Source organism: Oncorhynchus clarkii, chromosome 24 (assembly GCF_045791955.1).
Source record: "Oncorhynchus clarkii lewisi isolate Uvic-CL-2024 chromosome 24, UVic_Ocla_1.0, whole genome shotgun sequence".
NCBI classification, from domain to species: Eukaryota; Metazoa; Chordata; class Actinopteri; order Salmoniformes; family Salmonidae; genus Oncorhynchus; species Oncorhynchus clarkii.
Window position 1 is genome coordinate 19,220,288 of NC_092170.1, and position 17,521 is coordinate 19,237,808.

Genomic DNA, 17,521 nt, shown 5'->3' on the forward strand with positions numbered 1-17,521 from the left:
GGGTTAGGGTTATGCCAAGATTAGGATTAGTACTTTTATTCTACTTTCTATCCTACAGATGTCAGATCTTATTTTGACCGGTATTGTTGTGGCAAAATAATCCTGCAGCAACAGTATTTTAACGTTTAGTCCATAGTGTAGCTCGATCGGTGGTTAGGCTATTAGCTGTACAGAAGCAGACTACATGAAAAGTACAGTTCTGTTAATATAACCTTATAACGGTTTTCCTCCTCTTCTGAGGAGGAGTAGGAAGGATCGGACCAATATGCAGCGTGATACGTGTCCATGTTAATATTTATTTAAACTGAACACAAAACAAAATAACAAGAGGACGAACGAAAACGAAACAGTTCTGTCTGGTGCAGACACAGAGACAGAAAACAACTACCCACCAATCATAGTGGGAACACAGGCTGCCTAAGTATGGTTCTCAATCAGAGACAACGATTGACAGCTGCCTCTGATTGGGAACCATACCAGGCCAAAAGCAGAAATACAAAACATAGAACAAAAACATAGAAAGCCCACCCCAACTCACGCCCTGACCAAACTAAATAAGAGACATAAAAAAGGAACTAAGGTCAGGACGTGACGTGACCCCCAAAGGTGCGGACTCCGGCCACTAAACCTAAACCCATAGGGAAGGGTCTGGGTGGGCATCTGTCCGCGGTGGCGGCTCTGCAACAAAAGAGAGATCAAATTAACTCCTCTCTATCTCTGGCTCAATTTAACCACTGTTTATAACCCTCAGTAATGTCACATATACATCCCTGGGCTCATTTAAAACACTGAGCTTAACAAGCAACCTCAGCACTTCTCCCAAAATTGTTAACATACAGTATCAGCATATTTTCACCACACATCTTTCTTTCCTTCCCATTCTTTCCTCTGCTCTGAGAGGGGGTTGTGCCAGAGTTTACAGCGAGTGACGCTGCTTGTGGTCTTGGCAGGCCCGCCAGGCCTTCCTGATGCCCAGGGGTGTCTGACAGGATGCTCAACAGGGGAGGTCAAATGATCACAGAGCGGCTGAGGATGAGGAACGAGATGAACCAGTGTTCTCAGTCTGGAGAGGTCTTTCATCAGGGTGGTGATATGTCACTTTCACAACCAGAGAGCCAAGGAAGTATAGGTTACATCCAAAATGCCACCAAAATGCAGACATAGTGATCAGGTAAGGGTGTGAGGAGGTGCAGAGAGGCAAGCCAAGCAGGGTCTGAAGAAAGAGCTGAGTATTCTGTTTGCGTGTTTTCCTTTGTAGTCTGTCCTTGTGGGCTCTGTTGTTGTTGGGCAATATGGAGATGAATTAGTGCACTACAGTGCTACAACAACACATTTACATTGGAAAGCAACAGAGTATTTGAAGGTGCAGCTAGGTCTAGCTCTCTCCACGTGTCTAGTATCTGGTATGTACAGTATATGACCAATCCAACCGCATCGGAGTATCAGCAGCTAAAAGGTATAGAGACCTTATTATGTGACATCCCTGGTCCATTGAAAAAAGGGATACTGCACGTGGTGGCTCTACACTGTAGGGTGGCGCTGGTCGCTGGGCAGGCTGCCTCAGGAAGCATTTGGAGGATAATTATATCTGCATCCCAAATGGCACCCTATTCCCTATATATAGTGTACTACTTTTGACCAGGGCCAAAATGACTTTGGTTAAAAGTAGTGCACTGTATAGGGAATAAGGTGCCATTTTCGAAACTGCCTACTGGAGGTGTCTGGAGAAGGCGTCTCTTGCTGCCATACAACAGCATGGCCAATGAGCTCATATTAAACTCAGCCTGCGCATATGCCAGCAGCCTTGGCAGGAGGCTTTAATAAGAGTTTACAGTGTGTCCAGTGTCAGCCCTGCTACTGCTCCCCAAACAGACTGCTCAATTAAAACACAACAACACTCAAACAGTAGAACTACATTCCGTGTGCATTCTGTTTAGGGGTCAAGAGGCCCAGTGGTTAGTGTTCAAACCCTTGGCTCCTCGCCAGCTCGCTGAGATGGTGTTGGGCTGTTAGACATCACATACTGCATACTCACTCACTACAGTCTGTAGAACCCTATTAGTGTGTGTGTGTGTGTGTGTGTGTGTGTGTGTGTGTGTGTGTGTGTGTGTGTGTGTGTGTGTGTGTGTGTGTGTGTGTGAAACAGAATTCAATAGTCCCCTGGATGTGCGTATGCCTCGCTGTGTGTCCCACTGTGTGTTGAGCGAGATGAGTGTGTTGTTCAGAGCCTTGCCCCAACCAGGGGCCCCTGCAGGCAGGAAATCCTAGGCCACATGCAGGAAGTGTGTAAACTGATCTGGGACAGCAGGAGCAGGAAGTGAGTGATGGATTACAGGTTGTCTGCGATGGAAAGGGGGTGTTTGCATCCAAAATGGCACTCTATTCCATATATAGTCCACTACTTTTGACCAGAGCCCTCATCAAAAGTAGCGTACTATATATGAATTAGGGTGTCATTTTGGATACAGTGCAGACAAGGTGTATACTGCATCCCTCACTCAATCCCAGCAGGTATGCACTGTGGATGGGGTGAGACAGGAAGAAGAGTTGCTGTGGCCACACTGGGTCAGTCAGTTCATCTGGCTTTTTTAACTAGTTTGGAGAGTCACCAAGCATTGTGTGGCTTGGAATGAATCTCTGAGGCATTTGTAATTACAAAAATGTTTCCAAATTAAATGTGCAAGATTTCCTTTTGTTGTTTGCCAGTAGTAATTTGGCATATTGATATTCTGAATTGTCAAGGAAATAATTGTCTCAGTGTACAATCGAAAGTTTTGTGTTCAATAGCTTTAAGCCCTTTTAATTTGAATTAGTCAAATACTAACATTAATTTTCATCTAACGGATTATTCCAGAATGTTCTGTTCTCATTAAATTGACGTATATTTATTCTTACGTCTATTGAATTCTTTACTCAATGCTGACACCCCACATTGTTTGCTGAAAAAAACATTGATCTGTCTGTAGGCATTATTCTAGTCAACAAGCTCAACCCCTCTATAGCCCATTACATGTTAGATTTGTGCACTAGTAAGCGCCTAAATTGGAACGCACTGGCTTTACAGTAACATGCTATGCATGAAGTCAGAGTTCTGTTTCTGATCTTCACAGCGCTGTATGGGTTTTGACTAACAGTCATTTGAGCACCGTGCGCAACAAGAAGTTGCCCGGTAAGTGCACGTTTTTTTGGTCTTAGTGAGTGAAATTCTGTAAATTAATATGACTCAGTGTAGTTTGAAAGATTAGATGTTGATGATTCTAATAAATACTGCTTTGATATCATACAAGCAAGCCAAACACCTGTGAGTCCAAATGTGCACTTCACATTTCCACATCATAAAACTCATGTCATTATACTGTGTCAACGTTTCTGTTTCTCTGAATTGCCTTGTGAAAGCCTAACACTGTAACATTGGACTGTATAACTTAGCTAGTCATTTTAGCAATAGAACAAGCTTTCAAATCATGCCCACCTGACCCAGCTAAAGGAACATTTTGGGATTGTGTAAACAATAGTAGTAATTGTGTGATTGTGGGGAAACAGAGTTGTGTTCCAATCGGGGAAAAAATGACCAGTGTCCTCGCTGTCGTTCCTCAACAGTATAACTAGGAGAGCTCAAAAAAGTACCTTATAGTTGAAGACTCTTCTTTGAGTCATAAAAGTGAATTAAAATTGCTTAGGAACTGTGTACACTGGAGAAGTGTGTGGCCACTTGGAGACACCAGTTAGTCCTCTCACTCAAACCCTTATAATTTGTTTGTCTTATGTTGCACCTACCCCACCTTTTCCAGGAATAGTCTCATGTTACTGAATGTATCCAGAGTATTTTCACATTTAGTTATCAACAAACGTGGCGAAAAGTACAGTAAATGTAAATGCTAATAATATCGTGTTTGGATTCAGTCTTGTGTCAAATTAACTGTTGTGCATTCACCTTTGGTCTAATAATTTTCCAATTATCTCCAAACTGTTCCCTTTCAATTGTTACCATGCTTATGCATATGATTTTCATATTTCTTCTGTAAAAAACATTAGGCCAAATCCCAGGAGTGTAAAAGGTTAATGGAGTTGCTGTTTTGAGTGGCAGCTTCAGAGAGTTTGACTGGTCTTGGTGTGATGTTGCTCATTGGTCCAGACAGGTAATCCTAATTCAATGAAACCTGCCAATAAAAGTTTCCCAGACCGTGGTGGTCTGATGCCTAGGTCCTTGCTACTGGTGCTGCTGCCGGCCGCTACATTTATTTAAAGACACTGCACCTGCTGCTGACAGGACAGGAGACCTAGCAGGCCGTTTCAGTCATTTGCCTCATAAAGACCCAGTCTTGTCCCAAAATGCACTTTATTCCCTATATAGTGTACTAAATAGTACACTATGTAGGGAATAGGGTGCAATTTAATTAACACTGACTAGAGAGATTCCACACAGGAAGTGAGTGATGGATTACAGGTTATTCCACACTCACAGGGGTTTGTTTCCATGGCAAGAAGATCCTGGCCTAACATACCCTCATGGACAATCAATTCCTCAATGTCAAAAAGTGCCTATTACAGTAATGAACACGTGTGATGCAGTGCTTCTTCAACGGGATGCTCTGAAGCACAGACTGTACACTTCAGGCTGTAGTCATAAAAGCGGTGTTGTAAAATACTGTTTGCTCCATTTTGAAGTGTTATGTGTTTCTTGCTGGTATACCATTACTGTGTTTGGTCCTACCGGTAAAACATAAACTCTATGATAGTTTAACAATTGTTTCTAAGACCTACTGTAGGGACATAGAACACAGGAACAATGCTTAGAATTTGAAATATCATGAATCCTCACATTGAATACTGATAAACAAGAAAAGGTTTAAATAGCCCTCAGGTAATTTGCATTAACAATTTAGCCATAATCCTCTCTGTATACATGGAGTAACACCACTGAAACACGCTCATTAAATGTGTCATAAACAGGCAGTATTCTAATTTGACCCATGACATCAACCACTCAGTTGGCAAATGAGCCACCTTACCACCCTGCTGGGTTTTGGTTAAAAAGGAAAATAAAATGTGCATGTTCAGAAGCTGTACACCAATTTCGTGCCAAGTTGCCCCCCTCCGACTGCAGAGAATGAATTGTTCATTATTAATTTGGGAGTTAATTAAATATGATTAGGGCGGGTCTGGGAGGGAGGAAGGGAGAGGTACAGTGGGTGGAAGTGGCATGGTGCCGGTCGCTAGCTGTGCTATGCTGTGCTTTCTGGCAGCAAGTGGGGGTCTTAATGAGCTCTCTGCTTTAGGGGAGATAAGCCTGTTACAATTACCTCAATTAACCAGTCAGTCCATATCTGCTGATGGGACTAATACACCAGAGACTGAGCTGGCAGGCTGACTGGCTGAGCTGATTGGCTGGCTTGCTGTATCAGGTATGAAGGTAAGACCCAGATGCAGACAACGTCGAATTAACAATGATTTAATAATCCAACAGGGGAAGGCAATAGACAGGTCAAGGCAGGCAGGGGTCAGTAAACCAGAGGTGGGGCAACAGTACAGTTCAGCAGGCGGGCTCAGAGTCAGGCAGAGTGGTCAGGCAGGCGGGCTCAGAGTCAGGACAGGCAAGGGTCAAAACCAGGAGGGCAAGAAAAAGAGAGACTGGGAAAAGCAGGAGCTGAAACACAAAAACACGGGTTGACTTGACAAACAAGATGAACTGGCAACAGACAAACCGAGAACACAGGTATAAATACACAGGGGATAATGGGGAAGTCGGGCGACTCCTGGAGGGGGGTGGAGACAATCACAAAGTCAGGTGAAACTAATCAGGGTGTGACATGCTGACTGGTAGGCTGGCGGATTCGCCAATAGTTTATCTATGAGTACTGTACCTCCTTCATGCAAAAATATCTCGCAATAAGTTACACACACATTTCCAACACTGCAGATCATGCAGATCTCTGTTTTCTTCAGTCTTATAACTGCATTAACACACATGTAAGAGGTCACACATTAACAGTATTACCACAGCTGTAACACCAGTAGGACTTCAGTTGATTCACCATCTGATGTTGAAAATACACAATCAGTTTCATAAAGCCATCTGATGGATTACAGTGCACAACAACTGTCCTTTCAACCATTGCAATTGTTAAAGACACACTGCCAAAAGAAACCATGGTAAAATGGTTGTCTGCATATAGACACGGTAGACAATGCCAGAGATGGAACGGTTTCAAAACCCCACAGCTGTGTATGCGTGTGTGTGTGAGTTCATTGTGTCCATTAAGTGTACTGATATACTCCTCAGGCTGTGTTCTAACATGCCTTTGTGTGTATGTGGCTGGGGCTCCTAACCATCACGGATTACAAAAACAAAGCCAGCCACATAGCGGTCACCAGTGCCACGCTACCGGACAAGCTAAACATATTTTTCTCACGATTCGAGCACAATGACCCTGAGCTCCCGAGGAGAACCCCCGATGACAGCGTGGCTACACACTCACAGTCTTCACTGAGAATGTAAGTCATGCAAACGTGTTAACCCTCGCTAGGCTGCCGGCCCAGACAGCATCCCTAGCCACGTCCTCAGAGCATGTGCAGACCAGCTGGCTGTTAAATTCTCTGACATTTTCAATCTCTCTCTAGCTCAGGACGCTATACCCACCTGCTTCAAGATATCCACTATCATCCCTGTGCCCAAGAAAGGGAAAGTAACTGAACTGAATGACTACCGACCAGTAGCACTCACTTCCTTCATAATGAAGCGCTTTGAGAGGCTAGTCAAAGGCCATATCACCTCCTCCCTTCCCAACACACTCAATCCTCTCCAATTCGCCTAACGCCCTGACAGATCCATGGACGACGCAATCGCCATTGCACTGCATACTGCCCTTACCCACCTGGATAAAAGGAATGCATCGTGAGGATGCTGTACATCGACTACAGCTCAGCCTTCAATACCATAGTGCCCTATAAGCTCATTACAAAGCTTATGGCCCTGGGTCTGAACTCCTCCCTATACAACTGGGTCATGGACTACCAGGGGGCCGCCCCCAGGTAGTGAAGCTAGGCAACATTACCTCCTCCACACTGATTCTCAACACGGGGGCCCCACAAGGGTGCATCCTCAGTCCCCTCATGTATTCCCTGTATACACACGAGTGTGTGGCCTCACACAGTTCCAACTCCATCATCAAGTTCGCTGACGACACGACAGTAGTGGGCTTGATTACTAACAATGATGAGACAGCCTACAGAGAGAAAGTAGGCACTCTGACTGTTTGGTGCCAGGTAAACAACCTCTCCCTCAACGTTAACAAAACAAAAGAGCTGATTCTGGACTTCAGGAGGAACCAGGCTGGACACGCCCCCATTTTCATCAATGGGGCCACCGTGGAGACAGTTAATAACTACAGATTCCTCAGAGTACACATCGCAGAGAAGTTCAACCTCAGGATGCTCCCCCTATGGACATTCCCCTCCACCCCCTCAACAGTCTTTACTCTGCCTCCACCCCCTCAAAAGTCTTTATTCTGTCCCCACCCCCTCAACAGTCTTTTCTTTGTCTTTACCCCTCAACAGTCTTTTCTCTGCCTCCACCCCCTCAAAATTCTTTATTCTGCCTCCACCCCCTCAAAATTCTTTATTCTGTCTCCACCCCCCCAACAGTCTTTACTCTGTCTTCACCCCCTCAACAGTCTGTACTCTGTCTTCACCCCCTCAACAGTCTTTACTCTGTCTCCACCCCCTCAACAGTCTTTACTCTGTCTTCACCCCCTCAACAGTCTTTACTCTGTCTCCACCCCCTCAACAGTCTTTATTCTGTCTTCACCCCTCAACAGTCTTTATTCTGCCTCTACCCCTCAACAGTCTTTATTCTGTCTTCACCCCCTCAACAGTCTTTATTCTGTCTTCACCCCCTCAACAGTCTTTATTCTGTCTCCACCCCTTAAACAGTCTTTATGCTGTCTTCACCCCCTCAACAGTCTTTATTCTGTCTTCACCCCCTCAACAGTCTTTATTCTGTCTCCACCCCTTCAACAGTCTTTACTCTGTCGCCACCCCCTCAACAGTCTTTATTCTTTCTTCACCCCCTCAACAGTCTGTACTCTGTCTTCACCCCCTCAACAGTCTTTATTCTGCCTCTACCCCCTCAACAGTCTTTACTCTGTCTTCACCCCTCAACAGTCTTTATTCTGTCTTCACCCCCTCAACAGTCTTTATTCTGCCTCTACCCCCTCAACAGTCTTTATTCTGCCTCTACCCCCTCAACAGTCTTTATTCTGTCTTCACCCCCTCAACAGTCTTTATTCTTTCTTCACCCCCTCAACAGTCTTTATTCTGCCTCTACCCCCTCAACAGTCTTTATTCTGTCTTCACCCCCTCAACAGTCTTTTCTCTGTCTCCACCACCTCAACAGTCTTTATTCTGTCTCCACCCCCTCAACAGTCTTTATTCTGTCTTCACCCCTCAACAGTCTTTATTCTGTCTTCACCCCCTCAACAGTCTTTATTCTGCCTCTACCCCCTCAACAGTCATTATTCTGTCTTCATCCCCTCAACAGTCTTTATTCTGTCTTCACCCCCTTAACAGTCTTTATTCTGTCTCCACCCCTTCAACAGTCTTTACTATGTCGCCACCCCCTCAACAGTCTTTATTCTTTCTTCACCCCCTCAACAGTCTGTACTCTGTCTTCACCCCCTCAACAGTCTTTATTCTGCCTCTACCCCCTCAACAGTCTTTACTCTGTCTTCACCCCTCAACAGTCTTTATTCTGTCTTCACCCCCTCAACAGTCTTTATTCTGCCTCCACCCCCTCAACAGTCTTTATTCTGCCTCTACCCCCTCAACAGTCTTTATTTTGTCTTCATCCCTCAACAGTCTTTATTCTGTCTTCACCCCCTCAACAGTCTTTATTCTGCCTCTACCCCCTCAACAGTCTTTATTCTGTCTTCACCCCCTCAACAGTATTTTCTCTGTCTCCACCCCCTCAACTGTCTTTATTCTGTCTCCACCCCCTCAACAGTCTTTATTCTGTCTTCTCTCTCTCTCTCTCTCTCTCTCTCTCTCTCTCTCTCTCTCTCTCTCTCTCTCTCTCTCTCTCTCTCTCTCTCTCTCTCTCTCTCTCTCTCTCTCTCTCTCTCTCTCTCTCTCTCTCTCTCTCTCTCTCTCTCTCTCTCTCTCTCTCTCTCTCTGCAGACGCTGCTGTGGTGGCTCTAAAACAGTGGTCCCACTCACTGCCGACACATTAACGCCACTGGGAGAATTCTGTCCCTGTGACCCTTCTCACCTTCCAGATTCCATTTCTCTGGCACAGGAAAAACACAAGTAGTGCACTCTATAAGGAATAGGCTACATTCAATGATGTGGCTGAGTCATTTGTTTCAGACATGTATGTCACCCTATATTATTCCAGTTCATTATAAAATAATGAAACATTCTAGAATCAAGGAAGCAGCAGGAAAATATTGACCTGAGTTTCTAAGGCTATACCAGCTTATTACCAATAGGGTCCACAGAATGAGAAAAACTTCACACTAAGCCTGAGAGTCGTCCCATTGGCTGGAAATCCCATTACACTAGCTGACATAACAGTTTCTTTGGCATGTCACTGTTCTATGGGCAAACACACCAACAGTCACACACCTACAGGGCAGGCAAACACACAAGGCTGTAACACATAACAGGGTACATACATCTGCATGCCTCTCCTGTCTCCCTGTAATCAGTGTCCTGACTACTAGAGAAACGGCCTGGCTGGTACTCCAGTCTGGGAGGCAGTGAGTGGCAGGCTCCTGTGTCTGTCACCTCTTGGCTGCTCCCTGCTATTTAAAAAATATATTTTACCCTTATTTTACCAGGTAAGTTGACTGAGAACACATTCTAATGTACAGCTATATTGTACTGAAGTAGAGACAAGCCTGGTGGAGAGGAAAGAACTAACCCTCACACAATTTGTAATACAATATTGTTACTAAACTAATTACAATGTTACTACACAGGTATAAGAGCACCAATATAAAGTGAAGGAGGTAAAGTCATATTTCAGTGCACAGCCTAAGAGTCAATTAATTTCTAACTGTGTTTGGAATGTTTACCCAAAGTCAGCACTATTTTAGTTAGGAAGCCCCTCTCCTCTCATTCCTATGCTAGACAATACATTTGAACTGAGTCAGGTCAGTCAGGAGAATCAAACCCATGTGTTAGTGATGTATTGCATAAGCCAAGTGAAAAAGCCCAGGCCATTGAAACGTGCAGTGATGACCCTGTGTGGCTCTGTGACTGAGGGTTCTCCGTCCCAAATGGCCACATATCCCCTACATGGTGCACTACTTTTGAACCAGATCTGGTCCAAAGTAGTGCACTTTATAGAGCATATGGTGCCATTAGGGACGCAGGCAGGGGCTGGATGTTCTGCAGCCAGGCAGTGTTCCGTCTTTATGGGCCGTCAGACACAATCACACTGGAACATGTGTTTCTGATCTGCTCATGTTCGAGGCTGCAGCCAGTTAAAGCCCCAATACACAATGATTATTCTCTCCACTGTGTGCCACGGCAACCACAACCACATGCCTCTCTCTGTCTGTCTCAACCCAAACGCCCCAACCAACCCCCAGCAGTCACTGCCTGCTCTGTTTACGATCCTGTCCCAAAGGAATCCTGTTCCTACACTCAATGCCTTCTTATTCATTACATTCTAAAGCAGTTATGGGCCTGCCTGGTTCATTGTCATATTTGATGTTATTGGGTTTATGTGTAAATTGTTCTGGATATAAAGAATAAGTGGTCTTGCTGTGAGAGTTTGTCCCTTGAGAGGGTTTTACAGGTTACTAGCCCTCACTGCAGTTCGTATAGAGAGTTAGAGAGCTGTTATAAGATCTGCTATCCGCTTTTACATTGTTCATCTGTTAGAGAGGATACTGTCATATTTCAGGGTGTGTGTGTTTTCCCACCCTCTCCCTAGGCAGATATTGTTGGTCTGCGGAAGGAGAATAAAAGGGGATTATTTGTTGCGGTTGGCTGTGTCGATATTTTACGCTGTCAGATATGGAGTGCGAGACTGGGCATGTTGAATCCAAATCTGTTCAGGCTTCGCAACCTCCTCCTCACGCAGCAAACATGGCTCTCTTTTTCCTCCGCTCATCTGTTTATCCCCATATCGCCTCTTTCCTCTCTCACAGATGCTCTGATTTCATCAGCACTAGTTCAGTATACACACTTTTCTCTCTCTAGCATTCTGTTCAAATCTCCCTACAAATTATTATTATTTTCAATTATCTTCAGTGATGTTGATCATAAATCGCTGATAGCACAGGCTTATCCAACCTTATTGTCAGTTCCCCTATGACCTGCTTGAATCTGTGAAGTCACCCCTCTCCCCTCTCTCTCCCTGTCTGGACTGAGACATCTGAGTCGGGACGACAGCATGTCAGCCGTAATGCTCTGCCAGCGCATTGATCAGCATTCGGATTGAGGTGCTCTAATTTAGTGCTGGGCTCATTGACCACCACTAACAGTCTGTTAATAGTACTCTGTGTACTCTAGTAAACAGTCAGATGGGGAATGTCCCCCCCCACCTCCACCCTGGGAGCTTCCTAATCTCCTCCACTTTCCCAGGATGCCCTCCTCACACCTACACTGAGCCCACTGTTGACACACACTACATGGAGAGTAGTGCTGAGCGATTAGCGCTTTTTCAGGTCGGTTCGGTTTCTGTCTGATTATTTAAAAAATAATTGAGGTTTTCAATTTCGGTTTCGATCATTTTTTGTTAGACATTAAATGTACTATGCATTATGTGGGATGAATGTTCTAACAACACAGAATAAAGCAATTATCAAAAGTCCCATGATGGTAGTGACTGCCTAATACTGCTTATCACTTATTAAGTAATATTTATTCACATTACCTTAATTTAATAAAATATTTGTTTATTTTATGACTTTATTATTTCATTCCAAGTCATCATTTCATCTCTATAGAGCTGCTGCCTATTCTGTCTGCCAAAATCACTATTTTAGTAGTTTTTCAAAGTAATTAAAGCATACATTTATGACTGCTGAATATCAACTATCAATCATTTAGATTATGTATTTTCAGGCTTGCGAAGCAACTGCTTTCTATCCCTCTCGATTGTATGTTCTGTCTTCTCTGTCTCCCTCCTCTGTTTCCATGTCTGCTCCACACAGACAGGACCAGTTTAAGCTGACGCACAATGGATTATGGTCATTGTTGTTAATTACCATGTTTTCTGCATTAAACTATGTAGAATATTGGCCTGTTGGAAACTACAACTCCCTACTACATCGCACAGTTCAGGCTTGATCTGATTTTTCTCTACAAAAACTGCACATTGAGCTAACAATTTATTTATTTGTTAAATGGAATTCTAAAAATTGAACCGACCTTGGTCAATTAGTTGATTAAAAAACAAAAAATAACTGACGTTTCGGTTAATCGTTCAGCACTAATGGAGAGTGCTGTGCCTGTGTTCCCTTACTAGTGTTGCACATTTCTGCTGAGTGGTAGAAAGTGATAGGGTGGACAGGTCATGAACCTTAACTAGTGGTCAGTGGGAAGATGGGAGAGAGATGAGGCCTGTTCCTGTCAGCCTCACACTTTGTGTGAGAGTCTGTCTGTGTACCAAATGGCACCCTATTCCATTCATAGTGCAATACTTTGGACAAGAGCCCATAGAGCCATAGTGCACTATATAGGGAATAGGGTACCTTTGGCAGACAGACTATGTGAACTGTGCCAACTCTAATCTGCGGTTACATTCCAGCTCTGACCCTGAGCTTTCATTGCTCACTTCTACTCCTCAACACTCTATATACTCACTTCAGAAGAGCATATGGCCACTAAGAATACGTTCTCTCTAGTGACAGGTCGCATTCCACCAGAGGGAAAACCTGGGTGATGACATGACTGACATTTATCTCTGCTTGTTGTCACAAGTCATCATTGTTGTTTTTTGCAAGGCTAGACATATTTTCGAATGAGGACATTTAGCACCAATCTTTTATATCGTAAATAAATAAAAGGGCATGACATTAAGGGGGCTTCAAACATCCTCCCAGGCTTTGTTCAGGGGGTAATTTGTGCTATCAAGTGACATACACAACTGTTCAAAAGTTTGGGGTCACTTAGTAAGGTCCTTGTTTTTGAAAGAAAAGCAAATGTTTTTTTTAAATAACATCAAATTGGGCATCCCAGGTGGCGCAGTGGTTAAGGGCGCTATACTGCAGCGCCAGCTGTGCCACCAGAGACTCTGGGTTCGCGCCCAGGCTCTGTTGTAACCGGCCGCGACCGGGAGGTCCATGGGGCGACACACAATTGGCCTAGCGTCGTCCGGGTAAGGGAGGGTTTGGCCAGTAGGGATATTCTTGTCTCATTGCGCACCAGCGACTCCTGTGGCGGGCCGAGCGCAGTGCAAGGTTGCCAGGTGCACAGTGTTTCCTCTGACACATTGGTGCGGCTGGCTTCTGGGTTGGATGCGTGCTGTGTTAAGAAGCAGTGTGGCTTGGTTGGGTTGTGTATCGGAGGACGCATGACTTTCAACCTTCGCCTCGATGACTTTCAACCTTCGTCTTGATGTATCGATGAGACAAGATAGTAGCTACTAACAATTGGATACCACGAAATTGGGGGGGAAATAAAAATAAATAAAAAATAACATAAAATTGATCAGAAATACAGTGGTATTAGACATGGTTAATGACTATTGTAGCTGGAAACTGCACATTTTTTATGGAATCTACATAGGTGCCCATTATTAGCAACCATCACTCCTGTGTTCCAATGGCACGTTGTGTTAGCAAATCTAAGTTAATCATTTTAAAAGGCTAATTGATCATTCAAAAACCCTTTTGCAATTATGTTAGCACAGCTGAAAACTGTTGTACTGATTAAAACTTCTTATGGCTGAAATCCTGTTAATGGGATTGATTTGACAACAGCCAGTGAAAGTGCAGGGCGCTAAATTCAAACAACAGAAATCTCATAATTAAAATTACTCAAACATACAAGTATTATACACCATTTTAAAGATACACTTGTTGTTACAGTAATCCCACCACAGTGTCCGATTTCAAAAAGGCTTTACGATGAAAGCATACCATGCGATTATGTTAGGTCAGCGCCTAGTCACAAAAACACAGCCATTTTTCCAGCCAAAGAGAGGAGTCACAAAAAGCAGAAATAGAGTTAAAATTCTTCACTAACCTTTGATGATCTTCATCAGATGGCACTCATAGGACTTCATGTTACACAATACATGTATGTTTTGTTCGATAAAGTTCATATTTATATCCAAAATCTCAGTTTACATTGACGAGTTATGTTCAGTAATGTTTTGCTTCCAAAACATCCAGTGATTTTGCAGAGAGCCACATCAATTTACAGAAATACTCATCATAAATGTTGATAAAAATACAAGTGTTATGCATGGAATTAAAGATATACTTCTCCTTAATGCAACCGCTGTGTCAGATTTAAAAAAAGCTTTACAGCGAAAGCACACCATGGAATAATCTAAGTACAGCGCTCAGAGACCAAAACAAGCCATACAGATACCCACCATGTTGTGGAGTCAACAGAAGTCAGAAATAGCATTATAAATATTCACTTACCTTTGATGATCTTCATTGGAATGCACTCCTAGGAATAACAGTTCCACAATAAATGTTTGTTTTGTTCGATAAAGTCCATCATTTATGTCCAAATATCTCCTTTTAGTTTGCGTGTTTAGTTCACAAATCCAAATTCACAATGCGCGAGCACTAGGTCCAGACGAAAAGTCAAAAAAGTTATATTACAGTTCGTAGAAACATGTCAAATGATGTATATAATCAATCATTAGGATGTTTTTGTCATAAATCTTCAATAATGTTCCAACCGGACAATTCCTTTGTCTTTAGAAATGAAAGGGAACGCAGCTCGCTCTCACGGCCGTGCGAGACTTAGCTCATGGCATTCTGCCAGACACCTGGTTCAAACAGCTCTTATTCGCTCCCCCTTCACAGTAGAAGCCTAAAACAAGGTTCTAAAGACTGTTGACATCTAGTGGAAGCCTTAGGAAGTGCAATCGGACCACATTTTACACTGTATATTGGATAGGCAAAGACTTGAAAACCTACAAACCTCAGATTTCGCACTTCCTGGTTGGATTTTTTCTTAGGTTTTTGCCTGCCATATGCGTTCTGTTATACTCACAGACATCATTCAAACAGTTTTAGAAATGTCAGAGTGTTATCTATCCAAATCTGAAAATAAAAGCATATCTTAGCTTCTGGGCCTGAGTAGCAGGCAGTTTACTCTGGGCACCTTATTCATCCAAGCTACTCAATACTGCCCCCCAGCCATAAGAAGTTAAAGAAGCAATAAAACTGGACTTCTTTAGACGAGTTGAGTATCTGGAGCATCAAATCAAATTGTATTAGTCACATGCGCCGAATACCTTACAGTTGAAATGCTTACTTATGAGCCCCTAACCAACCGTGCAGTTTCAAGAAATACGGATAAGAATAAGAGATAAAAGTAACAAGTAATTAAAGTGCAGCAGTAAAAAATTAAATAACAATATATACAGGGGGGTGCCAGTACAGAGTCAATGTGCCTTGGGAAACTGATTAGTTGATGTAGTATGTGCATGTAGGTAGAGTTAATTAAAGTGACTATGCATAGATGACAACAGAGAGTGGCAGTGGTGGGGGGGAGGGGGGGGGGGGTGAATAGTCTGGGTAGCCATTTGACTAGATGTTCAGGAGTCTTATGGCTTGGGGGTAGAAGCTGTTAAGAAGCCTCTTGGACCTAGACTTGGCGCTCCGGTACCACTTGCCATGTGGTAACAGAGAGAACAGTCTATGACTAGGGTGGCTGGAGTCTTTGACAATTTTTAGGGCCTTCCTCTGACACCACCTGGTATAGAGGTCCTGGATGGCAGGAAGCTTGGCCCCAGTGATGTACTGGGCTGTTCGCAATACCCTCTGTAGTGCCTTGCGGTCGAGACTGAGCAGTTGCCATACCAGGCAGTGATGCAACAAGAACTGCTCTCAAAGGTGCAGCTGTAGAAACCTTTGAGGATCTGAGGACCCATGCCAAAACTTTTCAGTCTACAGAGGGGGAATAGGTTTTGTCGTGCCCACTTCACGACTGTCATGGTGTGCTTGGACCATGTTAGTTTGTTGGTGATGTGGACACCAAGGAACTTGAAGCTCTCAACCTGCTCCACTGCAGCCCCGTCGATGAGAATGGGGGCTTGCTTGGTCCTCTCTTTCCTGTAGTCCACAATCATCTCCTTTGTCTTGATCATGTTGAGGGAGAGGTTGTTGTTCTGGCACCACACAGCCAGGTCTCTGACCTCCTCCCTATAGGCTGTCTCATTGTTCTCGGTGATCAGGCCTACCACTGATGTGTCATCGGCAAATTGAATGATGGTGTTGGAGTCTGGCCGTGCAGTCATGAGTGAACAGGAAGTACAGGAGGGGGCTGAGCACGTACCCCTGAGGGGGCCCTGTGTTGTGGATCAGCGTGGATGATGGTGTTGATGTGAGCCATGACCAGCCTTTCGAAGCACTTCACTTCACTTCATGGCTACAGCTATCAGCATTTGTGGGTTCGATTACAGGCTCAAAATGGCCAGAAACAAAGAACTTTCTTCTGAAACTCGTCAGTCTATTCTTGTTCTGAGAAATGAAGGCCATGTGATACATTTCCAAGAAACTACAACGCTGTATACTACACCCTTCACAGAACAGTGCAAACTGGCGCTAACCAGAATAGAAAGAGGAATGGGAGGCCGCGGTGCACAACTGAGCAAGAGGACAAATGTCGAGACTGTCTAGTTTGAGAAACAGACGGCTCACAAGTCCTCAAATGGCAGCTTCATTAAATAGTTCCCGCAAAACACCAGTCTCAACGTCAACAGTGAAGAGCTGACTCCGGGATGCTGGCCTTCTAGGCAGTGTTGCAAAGAAAAAGCCATATCTCAGACTGGCCAATAAAAAGAAAAAATGGGCAAAAGAACACAGACACTGGACAGAGGAAGATTGGAAAAAAGTGTTATGGACAGACAAATCTAAGTTTGAGGCGTTCGGATCACAAAGAAGAACATTCGTGAGACGCAGAACAAATGAAAAGATGCTGGAGGAGTGCTTGACGCCATCTGTCAAACACGGTGGATGCAATGTGATGGTCTGGGGGTGCTTTGGTGGTGGTAAAGTGGGAGATTTGTACAGCGTAAAAGGGATCTTGAAGAAGGAAGGCTATCACTCAATTTTGCAATGCCATGTCATACCCTGTGGATGGCACTTAATTGGAGCCAATTTCCTCCTAGAACAGGACAATGACCCAAAGCACATCTCCAAACTATGCAATAACTATTTAGGGAAGAAGCAGTCAGCTGGTATTCTGTCTATAATGGAGTGGCCAGCACAGTCACCGTATCTCAACCCTATTGAACTGTTGTGGCCATCAAGCCAATCCAACTTGTGGTAGGTGCTTCAGGAAGCATGGGGTGAAATCTTGGGGTGAAATTGACACGGCT